Source organism: Carcharodon carcharias, chromosome 12, assembly GCF_017639515.1.
Source record: "Carcharodon carcharias isolate sCarCar2 chromosome 12, sCarCar2.pri, whole genome shotgun sequence".
NCBI lineage: Eukaryota > Metazoa > Chordata > Chondrichthyes > Lamniformes > Lamnidae > Carcharodon > Carcharodon carcharias.
Window position 1 is genome coordinate 98,875,443 of NC_054478.1, and position 12,365 is coordinate 98,887,807.

The following is a 12,365-nucleotide window of genomic DNA, read 5'->3' on the forward strand; positions in this document are numbered from 1 at the left end:
AGATAGCTGCTATCTAGCCATTTGTGCCTCATCTGGACACAACCTCTGAAGAAGAGTCATACAAGCTCAAAGTGTTGGCGCTGTTACTCTCACAGATGCTGTCTGACTTGCTGAGATATTCCAACATCTTCTGTTTTTTATTATTATTAGGCACAACCTTTGTTTCTTTACTGTATCCATCAACACTCTCTGGCTGTTGCATCATGAAATCCTTAGTTAATCTCTCCTGCCCTCCACCCTATCACAAACCTTCATTTTGTTTTCTTGCCCCGCCCTCTTCTACTAGCCTGAAAACACTGACATTTCTATCTTCCTTCTGTACTGATGAAAGGTCATCGATCTGAAAGTTAACTCTGTTTCTCTCCACAGATGCTGCGTGACCTGCTGAGTATTTCCAGCATTATTTTTTTGTTTGTTTTATGTTTCAGACTTGCAGCATCTTAAGTATTTTGCTTTTGTATTCGGATTTTATTTCATTTACGTTGCTGGGTAAAGTATGTAGTAAAACTGCACAGAGAGCCGAGTAGACTAAAATTAAAAGCTGCTATTTTTTATGGAGGTTACTGGTGGGATGATTTTGATGCAATTTACTAAGTGAGGGGATGATATTCCCACCCCACCCTCTGGGTGGCAGTTTTGCTGCGCTAGATTCTCGATACTTGCACTCGAGCAGCCTGTGGTTTCGCAAAGCGACAGTGCCCATCCATCATCACAAACTATTGACGTGAGTGTGACTGTGGTTGTCAGCGAGACCTATCACTCCTTCTGTCCCCCTCTCCCCACCCCTTACCGCAGATCAGGTCATTTCAACCGCTGGTCTTTTGCATGCCGCCGCTGACTGTGCAGCCACCACCCCGGATTCAGGGAATGGCCTCCTGAGCTGCTGTCCCACCGAGCGTCTGAGCACTGTCGTGTTGGGCGGACCAGCACCAACCAGTCAAGGTAATGTGATCCGGCAGCTTGCATGCGGGCACTGGTGTTATTCGCTCGGAGACCCGAGAATCTAGGAGGAAACGAGGGCTGATTGTGCTTGGCCTTTATATACTAGAATGGATATTTTGGAGATTCGGACCTGATAGCATGCAGAGAACTACCATTGCAAAAGGCGAGCTTTTGCTTTGCACCAGCTTTTTTCTCCCTGCCCAGGGTACATTTTTGGGTGATTCGTGTTGGGGATTGGCGAGGGTGGGGTCCGAACAAGGAGGCAGATAACCTCCGAAACCTCGCCCGCAAGGAAATAACCTGTAGGGCAGCTTTCGTCTTATCGGGGTTTTTAGCTCCATACAATAGACTCCCTTTACCCGCTCTCTCCCGGGCTACTTATTGATAAGTATAGCCCAGCACAGTTTGCACATCCTCCCTGCTGCAGTGCAGGGAAGCGAAGGAGGGTTTCGTCGCCGCCTTCACAGCAGATAGAAAGTCGCTGTGTCCTAACCACTCACACTGTGTGGTTACGGAATGCTTCACATGCCCTCAAATTATAATTTTATTCGATGCATATGTTAAACGTGCTTGTCTCCTTGGGTGGGGGAGAATAGGCAGGAGAGACATGTTTTGTTTTCGCAAGAACAACAGTTGACACACCAACATCCTTATCCCCGCCGTTAATTTCCTCTGCTGCCCTTCCCTGACTCCTTGGAGCACAGTGATACCCTTTGCCCAAGTGACAGTCATTTATGTGTGGCTTTGACAGTGAGTGTTAGCAAGATATTCAACTTAAAGGACAATCACAATTGGGCCCACTCCTGCCACCTGGCAAGTGTATCTCCGGTAGTGATTACTGGATAATGATAAAAAACATAAAATCCTGCCTGATTTCCCCTCCTTAACACCAATCGTAATGCCTGTACCACATCCAAGGTCAGCACAGGGCAGGAAAGTAACAGATTTATAAACAAAACCATTTCATAATCTACTTCATTCCTTCATGGTACTCTCCAGTGCCTCGGGGTGGACAATTAGCTGCCTGGCTGATTCTATGAAGTCAAGTGGAGGTCAACTAAATGAATAAGACCATAAGACATAGGAGCAGAAGTAGGCCATTCGGCCCATCAACTCTGCTCTGCCATTCAATAAGATCATGGCTGATCTTATAATCCTCAAATCCACTTTCCTGCCTTTTACTGTGCACTGTTCTGATCTCCATGTTACAAAAAGGACATAGAGATAATGGAGAAGGTCCAAAGGAAGGATTGTCAAGGATAATACCAGAACAGAGGGTTTTAATAATCAGGAAAATCTGAACAGGCTGGGAATCTTTTCTCTAGAGAAGAGAAGACTACAAGATGACCCGACAGAGCTTTTTAAAATTATGGAAGAGTCTGATTGGATAGACAACAACTTTTATTTGTATGACATCTTTAATGCAATGAAACATGCCAAAGGAGCATTGTAAGACAAATTATGACACCGAGCAACATAAGGAGACATTAGGTCAGATGACCAGAAGCTCAGTCAAAGGGGTGGTTTTAAGGAGGAAGACATCTAGGGGAGATATTCCAGAGCCTGGGGCCTGGGCAACTGGAGGGACAGCTACCAATGGTGGAGTGATTAAAACAGGGGACACACAGAAGGTCAGAATTAAAGGAATGCAGATATCTTGGAGGGTCGTGGGGCTGGAGGAGAGTACGTAGATGGGGAGGGGTGAGTCCAGGGAGGAATTTGAAAACAAGCATAAGAATTTTAAAATTATGATGCTGCTTGAATGGGAGCCAATGTGGGTCAGTGAGCACAGGGGTAATAGTGGAACTGCACTTGCTACAAGTTAAGACATGGGAACAATGTTTTGAATGACCTCAATTTTACTGAGGATAGAATGTGGCGGTGTATTGGAGTTGTCGAGTTTAAAGGTGTTGAAGGCATGAATGAGAGTTCAACAGCAGATAAGCTGGGACAGAGATGAATTTGGGCAATATTATGAAGTGGAAATAAGTAATTTTAGTGATGGCATGAATACGAGGATGGAGACTTATCTTGGGATCAAATGTAACACCAAGTTTGCAAACCAACTGGCTTAATCTCAGATTGTTGCTAAGGAGAGGGATGGAGTCTGTAGCTAAGGAATGGAATTTGGAGTGGGGACCAAAAGTGGCTTCAGTCTTCCCAATATTTAATTGGAGGAAATTCCTGCTCATCAAGAACTGGATGTTGGTAAGCAGCCTGATTATTTAGCAACAGTAGAGGAGTTGAGAGAAAATGTTTCCACTTGTGGAGGAGATCAGAATTGATGTGTGTTATAGTTCATTTGGAGTCCAAGTTGCTGTGGCATCATGCACTTAAATTACATGAATGTTGTAGTTCAAGTTATGAATATTCTTTCTATCTATACTTTTTAGGCTTTTGCCTCTAGTTGTATAGAACTTACAGCAAGGAGCAGGCCATTCAGCCAACTCTTCTCTTTTCTCCTTAATGTGCTTATAGGCTTTCCTTTCAACGCATCCACGCCACTTGCCTTAACTATTCCATATGGTAATAAGTTCCAGATTCTAACCACTCTATGGGTAAATTAGTTTCTACTGAATTCCCCATTGAACTTCTTGACAATTATCTTATATTTATTGCCCTTACTTTTGATCTAAAAGTTGTTGTCTACCTGATCAAACTCTTTCATAATTTTAAAAAGCTCTGTAGTCTTCTTGTAGTCTTTTCTTTTCTAGAGAAAAAAAGTCCCAGCCTGTTCAGATTTTCCTGATTATTAGAACCCCCTGTTCTGGTATTATCCTTGACAATCCTTCCTTTGGACCTTCTCCATTACCTCTATATCCTTTTTGTAACATGGAGATCAGAACAGTACACAGTAAAAGGCAGGAAAGTGGATTTGAGGATTATCAGATCAGCCATGATCTTATTGAATGGCAGAGCAGAGTTGATGGGCCGAATGGCCTACTTCTGCTCCTATGTCTTATGGTCTTATTCATTTAGTTGACCTCCACTTGACTTCATAGAATCAGCCAGGCAGCTAATTGTCCACCCCGAGGCACTGGAGAGTACAATGAAGGAATGAAGTAGATTATGAAATGGTTTTGTTTATAAATCTGTTACTTTCCTGCCCTGTGCTGACCTTGGATGTGGTACAGGCATTACGATTGGTGTTAAGGAGGGGAAATCAGGCAGGATTTTATGTTTTTTATCATTATCCAGTAATCACTACCGGAGATACACTTGCCAGGTGGCAGGAGTGGGCCCAATTGTGATTGCCCTTTAAGTTGAATATCTTGCTAACACTCACTGTCAAGGCCACACATAAATGACTGTCACTTGGGGAAATGGTATCACTGTGCTCCAAGGAGTCAGAACCTACAGGAGAGAAGGACAGTGGAGGAAATTAACACTGGGGTTAAGGATGTTAGTGTGTCAACTGCTGTTCTTGCGAAAATAAAATGTTTCTCCTGCCTATTCTCCCACACTCTCGGAGGTCTTGTTGAGCAGTGGGTAGCGTTGCTGCCTCTGAGCTAGAAGTTCTGGGTTTGAGCCCCACCCCAGGATGGCCAAGGAAGGTGCATTCATTACGCAGTCAAACAGGTTTTGTATCAATCTGCAGATCCTTCCAATGCATGTCAGTGGCAGGTGGTAAGAACGGGAGGTCAGCCATTTGATGGAAAGAATGGTGGCTGAGATGCCTTATCAATTAAGGGCTGCTGTTCAATGAGATTGAGCCAACGTGTCTCTGTGCCTGCAAAAGTTTTGTTTGAAATGTGGAGCAAGAGGCGAAAAAAAATTCCAATTCACACATGAGGTAGTGGTGGTAGTGTTTAGACACAGTGTGTAGAGGAGGACAACAAAAGGGTGAGTAGGGCACTATTATGACACAGCTGATGGTAAAGGCTGAGTTGTTCAAATCCCAGAGGGAAGCTTGAAACAACTGTCATAACTCATTTCTGCAATTTGTATGTTTTGAGATGCAGGCTTTGAGTTCAGTAGTAATCAGACCTCCGAGTCTCAAGAGGTCTTTTGTAAAACTAAATTTAAACATTTATTAATACAAGAAAGATTCTAAACACATACATATGTCTACAAAATTACTACTATAAAGCTACAAAAATCTCCTAATTAATCTGACTCTCAGTTAGACCCCCAGTAAGGCAACAGTAAAACACAGATTTAAACACAAAGCACATCCTTGACAGTCGCATTCAAAATGAATATCATTCAGCTGTGGGTCCATGCAGACAGGCTGGAGGCTTTAGTTCATAGAATCGCTCCTCCTTTTACCAACGACCTTCTTTTCCTTTATACATATTTTCCTCTTTGAATGCAAATTCTCATTGTCACCAGGTTTTTTTTAACTTAAAATCTTCAGACAATAAAACCCTTTCATAATACCCACTTTACTAGTAAGCTTTAAAAAAAAAACACAATGGTTGTGAGCTTCACCTGGTTAAGTATAATATTTCACTCGTTCTTTTAATGGTCTGTTAAAAAATGCAATTTTCCCCCTTTACACCTCACCTCTATATCCCTATGTTCATCTAATTACCATTTCAAACTTAGTTCTATTCTATACATCAAAGCCTCTAGACCAGCTGGCTTTAATCCAATTAAGTCATACACACATGTAGACACAGACACCATTAAACTCTATTTAAAAATAATTTCCAATAACATTATAGACATTATTGTATCTTCTTGACAGGCACTAAATAAATCTTGCCCTTGTTTGTAAAATAGTTATTTTTATTTTGTCCAAGGACAGCAGATTCATAGGAACACCATCACCTCCTAGTTCTTATCATCATCATAACTGAGTCAAATTGGACCAGGTTTTCATCTCCCAATGGAGGTGGGAATGGTGTTGGGAATGTAAAAAAAAAATAGGAATTTTGACTGCAAATTGCATTTTGAGGTGTTTTTCTGACCTTGTGCTATCTTTGTGTGGCCCTTTTGTGGTTCGAGCAGGCCTTGAGTGTAAACCCCACATGCATCTCTTATGATGATGGGGGCACCACTGTGAGGGCCATAGGAAATGTGAATTTCCTTCCCCATTCTATTTTCAAGTGCTGGTGTAGATTATGGAAGCTTTTAAAAAAAAAAACAGGCTTGAGAGTTTGTGACCACTGGGGGAAGCCTGCTGAAGAGTCTGGAATATTCTGACAGGTAGCTGTTAAATTTTTTGACACGTTCAAATGTCTTTATTAGATGCTGTGTTGTAATGTAGATGTGATTTTAATGCAATGATTGATCATGGGAAACAAAAACAGAATTACCTGGAAAAACTCAGCAGGTCTGGCAGCAGCGGCGGAGAAGAAAAGAGTTGACGTTTCGAGTCCTCATGACCCTTCGACAGAACTAGGTGAATAAGGAAGGGGTGAAATATAAGCTGGTTTAATGTGGGTGATGGGGTGGGGGGAGAGAAGTGGAGGGGGGTGGTGTGGTTGTAGGGACAAACAAGCAGTGATAGAAGCAGATCATCAAAAGATGTCACAGACAACAGAACAAAAGAACACATATGTGTCGAAGTTGGTGATATTATCCAAACGAATGTGCTAATTAAGAATGGATGGTAGGGCACTCAAGATATAGCTCTAGTGGGGGTGGGGGGAGCATAAAAGATTTAAAAATATTTTAAAATAATGGAAATAGATGGGAAAAAGAAAAATCTATATAATTTATTGGGAAAAAAAAACAAAAGGAAGGGGGAAGAAACAGAAAGGGGGTGAGGATGGAGGAGGGAGGTCAAGACCTAAAGTTGTTGAATTCAATATTCAGTCCGGAAGGCTGTAAAGTGGCTAGTCGGAAGATGAGGTGTTGTTCCTCCAGTTTGCGTTGGGCTTCACTGGAACAATGCAGCAAGCCAAGGACAGACATGTGGGCAAGAGAGCAGGGTGGAGTGTTGAAATGGCAAGCGACAGGGAGGTTTGGGTCATTCTTGCGGACAGACCGCAGGTGTTCTGCAAAGCGGTTGCCCAGTTTACGTTTGGTCTCTCCAATGTAGAGGAGACCGCATTGGGAGCAACGAATGCAGTAGACTAAGTTGGGGGAAATGCAAGTGAAATGCTGCTTCACTTGAAAGGAGTGTTTGGGCCCTTGAACGCTGAGGAGAGAGGAAGTGAAGGGGCAGGTGTTACATCTTTTGCGTGGGTATGGGGTGGTGCCATAGGTGGGGGTTGAGGAGTAGGGGGTGATGGAGGAGTGGACCAGGGTGTCCCAGGATCGTGGGACTCTGTCCTGCAAAGGTAAGTTCACCCATTACATTGACCATCTTTGTGTAGGTGTTGAAGTGCATTGTAGTACTTTTCCCAATGGAGAAATTGTCATAATACATTCAAAACTATAACATCTGCTGGGAAATGCTCCGCTCATGTTTTGCACTGAGAAATAAATGGCCAGTGATCTTTAGCTTTGAAAGAAATGGCCCTGCTGTTGAACTTTAAAAAAAATCTAAGCACCTGCTACACTCCATTAATTAACAGGCAATCTGCTTTGTAATGGAAAAGAAGCATCACCTGGAGCTTAAACAAAAAGGCCTTCTGGTGTTTTTTTCAATTATATTAGCGCATTAGAGAGAGATGACATACGTTCAGGAAATCCGGATGTAGAAGCAGTTTGGGTTGAGATAAGGAAGGCAAGAAGTCAGTTGTGGGAGTGGTATACAGGCCCCCTAATTGTAACTACACAGTAGGACAGAGTATAAAAGAAGAGAAAATGGGAGCTCGCCAGTAGGGTACAGTAATAATCATGGAGGAGTTTAATCTACAGACAAACTGGAAAAATCAGATGGGCAAAGGTAATGTAAATGATGAGTTCATAGAATGTTTTCAAGATAGTTTCTTAGAACAGCACATTCTGGAACCAACCAGAGAGCAGGCTATACCTGACCTGGTATTGAGCAATAAGATAGGATTAATTGATAACCTCCTAGTGAAGGCACCCCTAGGTAGCAGCGATCATAATATGATTAAGTTTTACATTCATTTTGAGGGAGAAACGAGTGCGTCCAAGACTTGTATTCTAAACTTAAATGAGGGCAATTATGAGGGCATGAAAGCAGAGCTAGCTAAAACAAATAAGGTTAAAGGATATGTCAATAGAAGTTCAATGGCAGACATTTAAAGGGATGTTTCAGAATATATAGATTCCAATGAGAGAAAAATCCCAAAAGGAGGGCCCACCATCGATGCTTAACTAAAATAGTTAAATATAGAATCAAACTTAAAGAAAAAGCATATAATTATGCAAAAAACAGATGGCAGGTCAGAAGATTGGAAAAAATATAAAGAACAGCAAAGAGTGACAAGAAAGATTAATGAGGAGGGAAAAATTAGAATATGAGAGAAAGCTAGCTAGTAGTATAAAGACGGATAGTAAGAGTTTCTATAGATATTTGAATAAGAAAAGAGTTATCAAAGTGAGCATTGGTCCTACAGAGAGTGCGCCTGGGGAATTGATAATGGAAAGTAGGCAGATGGCGGATGAATTAAACAGGTATTTTGCTTTGGTCTTCACTATAGAGAAATACAACTAACATCCTGGAAATAGCTGTAAATTGGGAAATGGAAGGGAGGGAGGAACTCAGAGAAAATTACAATCACCAGGGAACTGGTATTGAGCAAATTGTTAGGGCTGTGGGTTGACAAATCTCCATGTCCGGATGGACTTCACCCTAAGGGCTTGAAAGAAGTGGCTAGTGAGATAGTTGATGCACTAGTTTTAATTTTCCAAAATTCTCTAGGTTTGGGAAAGGTTTCATTAGATTGGAAAATAGCAAATATAACTCCTTTATTCAAAAAGGGAAGGAGACAGAAATCAGGAAACTATAGGCCAGTTAGCCTAACATCTGTCACAGGAAAAAATTTAGAAGCTATTATTAAAGAGGTTATAGCAGGGTACTTAGAAAAATCCAAAGCAATCAGGCAGAGTCAACATAGTTTTGTAAAAGGGAAATCATGTTTAACCAATTTATTGGAGTTCTTTGAAGGAGTCACCTGTGCTATGGATAAATGGGAACCAGTGGATGCACTGCATTTAGATTTCCAGAAAGCATTTGATGAAGTGCCACATCAAAGATTATTGCAGAAAATAAAAGCTTGTGGTGTGGGGGATAACATATTGGCATGAATAGAAGATTGACTAGCTAACAGGAAGCAGAGAGATGGCATAAATGGTTCTTTTTCTGGTTGGCAGAATGTGACAAGTGGTGCACCACAGGGATTAGTGCTGGGACCTCAAATTTTTACAACTTATGTAAATGACTTGGATGAAGGTACTGAAGGAATGGTTGCTAAATTTGCTGATGACAAAGATAGGTAGGAAAGTAAATTGTGAAGAGGATGTAAGGAGGCTACAAAGTTTCATATGTTAAGTGAGTGGGCAAAGATCTGGCAAATAGAGTATCATGTGGGCAAATGTGAAATCATTCACTTTGGCAGGAAGAATAAAAAAGCTTATCACCTAATTGTTGAGAAATTGAGGAGCTCTGAGATTCAGAGGGATCTGGGTGTCCTAGTGCATGAATCATAAAAGACTAATATGCAGTACAGCAGGTAATTAGGAAAGCTAATAGATTGTCATCATTTATTGTGAGGGGAATTGATTACAAAAGTAGGGAGGTTATGCTTCAGTTGTACAGGGCATTGGTGAGACCACAGCTGGAGTATTGTGTACAGTACTGGTCTCCTTATTTAAAGAAAGATGTAACTGCATTAGAAGCAGTTCAGTAAAAGCTTACTAGCCTAATACCAGGAATGGGCGGGTTGTCCTCTGAGGAAAGGCTGGACAGGTTAGGCTTGTATCCACTGGAACTTAGAAGAGGTAACTTAATTGAAACCTTTAAGATCACGAAGGGTCTTGACGAGGTGGATATGGAGAGAATGTTTCTTCTTGTGGGAGAAACTAGAACTAGGGGTCACTGTTTAAAAATCAGGGGTCACTTATTTAAGACAGAGATGAGGAGAAATTTTTTTAAGGGTAGTGAGCCTTTGGAACTCTCCCTCAAAAGGCAGTGGAAGCAGAGTCTTCGAATATTTTTAAGGCAGAGCTAGATAGATTCTTGATTAACAAAGGGTGAAAGGTTATCAGGGGTAGACAGGAATGTGGGGTCGAGGTTACATTTAGATCAGCCATGATCTTATTGAATGGTGGAGCAGGCTCGGAGGGCTGAGTGGCCCTCCTGCTCCTAATTTATATATTCCATATGATGCCATTGTTGACATTTCCCAGGACTTGTTTAATAGCTGTGGCTATTATGAATGCTTGGCTGAGTTTCAAAGGGTCCAGATGCTCTTATCTCAATAGGGGGAATCTGTCTTCACATTTTGATTGACAATTTTAAGAGGTTGTTAAAGGATTGACTCTCTTTGGTGTAGTAAGTGGATAAATGTTTGTTTTCTTTTTACAACAGATTAACCACTTGGATTTACACTTTTTGAATGGGTCTTATGAAAGAGGGTTTATTTTCAATTTGAAGTACCTTTGAATTTGACAGCTCTATGAGATCATTAGAAGTTTTTTAAATGTCCATTTCAAAGATATCCTATGGCCTGCCCATAGTAGATACTGATGAGTGGCTATGGAAGATACCTGGGAGGGTTATGAGAAGGCATTGTGATGGAGGGGCCAAGGGGAATATTAGGGGGCATGCAGGTGGCATAGAGTGTATGAGGTGGCATGAAAGGGGTTTGAAAGTATAAGAGGGCATGGAGGCGAATGGGGGTTGACTGCTTATAAGGCAAATCTGTTTTACATGCTGACCAATTACTCAGCAAGATTATTTCAATGTTTGTTTTTAATTCAGTCTTGGGAGATGGGGATCTCTGGCATGGCCAACAGATATTGCTCATCCCTTGTTGTCCTTGAGAAGGTGGTGATGGGGCTTCTTCATGAGCTGCTGCAGACGATAAGGTGAAGGTGCTTATACAATTCTGTTAGGAGGGGAGTATGATGAAGTATGGTGATTGTAGTCTGGGTGATCATGTTGGGTTTGTAAAATGCAATTCGGGCCATTTCCACGGTTAGGGGTTGTAGGAATTATGCTGGAGTGCTGGGCCAATGTCTCGATAAACCAAGGCAGGCCATCTAACCAGCCCACCTTGGTATCTGCACCCCTCCGACGCTGCCTCAGGATTTGGAAAACCCAAATGCTGCCTGCCCATGTCTCCAGGAGATGAAAAAATGGTAGGTATGGGCAGAGGAGATGAGCTCAGGTTCCTGAACTCAGGGAAATGGCCCGAATTGCATTTTCTAAACCCAACATGAACATCCAGCCTACAATCACCATACTTCATCATTGGTGGGTCAATATCATGGACTCTCCTACCTAACAGAATTGTATAAGCACCTTCACCTTATCGTCGGCAGCAGTTCATGAAGAAGACCCATCACCACCTTCTCAAGGGCAACAAAGGGATGAGCAATATCTGTTGGCCATGCTAGAGGCCCCCACATCCCCAGATTGAATTAAAAATAAACATTGAAATAATCTTGCAGAGTAATTGGCCAGCATGTAAAAAAGATTTGCCTGACAAGTTTGCATAAAGTGAAATGTCATGGGTTGACACATAGGTAGTTCATAGTGATGGGTGCTATTTTTAATTATTTAATATAAACAGTATGCGTAAATTGTACTAGACTAGTCAAGAGTCCTTATTGAGATGAATCACAGAAAACGCAAACTTGCAACAAATTAAATTACAATTGGTGGCATTTTTCCTGCATACTTTCTCAATGATTTCACATTCAAACTTGCCGAATATTTTTAAAAACAGGGACTTGCAAGAGTGAGTTTTATTTTAAACCACTGTCTGTAGTGAGAATTATACCCAAGTTACTGCAGCAAATTTGAGCTGATTGGCAATGGAGACTGCATTTTATTTTACAATGTAAGTTAACACAGACGATAAAACTGAAAAGGACATTTATTTTTTTCTGTGTTTCTGAAAGTTGGAGGTGATAGTTGTGAGGTGATTTCCCATCAGCATACACAGCATGGGCATTAAATGCTGCCACCAAGATGTCTACCCTAAGTCTTCCTGTTACTTTTGGAATACAATGATCTTACTACAGTGCCTCTGTGATAGACATGCAAATTTATGTGAAGGAAAATGCTTGGCATTTCCTCTTTGGGTGCAATTGGAGACCCAAGAGCAAACTGTGCCCAAAAATTGTGCTAGTTTGAGGTATGTTTTCTCTTTTGCAAGTTTGTGCTCAAATTCATTTCAGTATCATTAAATGTAGAGGCTGCAGTTAACCAACACAATCTGGCAGTGCTTTAGAATGTAATTTTAAAAATAGATTTGCTTTAAAATATATTCCTTGATATATTTAAAGAGTGGCTACTCAGTGAAGTTTGACTCATATAGCTGAAAATGGGTTTAATCACCAAATATTAGGTTTTTTAATCAGCACCTGATTAAACCTGATTTTAAATAACT

General features: G+C 41.3%; 1 protein-coding gene across 1 annotated transcript in view; it reads left to right on the forward strand.

Annotated features, from left to right (window-relative positions):
• Positions 1 to 716: 716 nt before the first annotated feature.
• The window catches only part of LOC121284587 (inositol polyphosphate 1-phosphatase-like), a 71,386-nt gene continuing 59,737 nt past the window's right edge, over positions 717 to 12,365 (forward strand). Inside the window, exon 1 of the mRNA XM_041200073.1 lies at positions 717 to 942. The gene's annotated coding sequence lies outside the window, so the exon portion shown is untranslated. The remainder of the gene's footprint in view (positions 943 to 12,365) is intronic.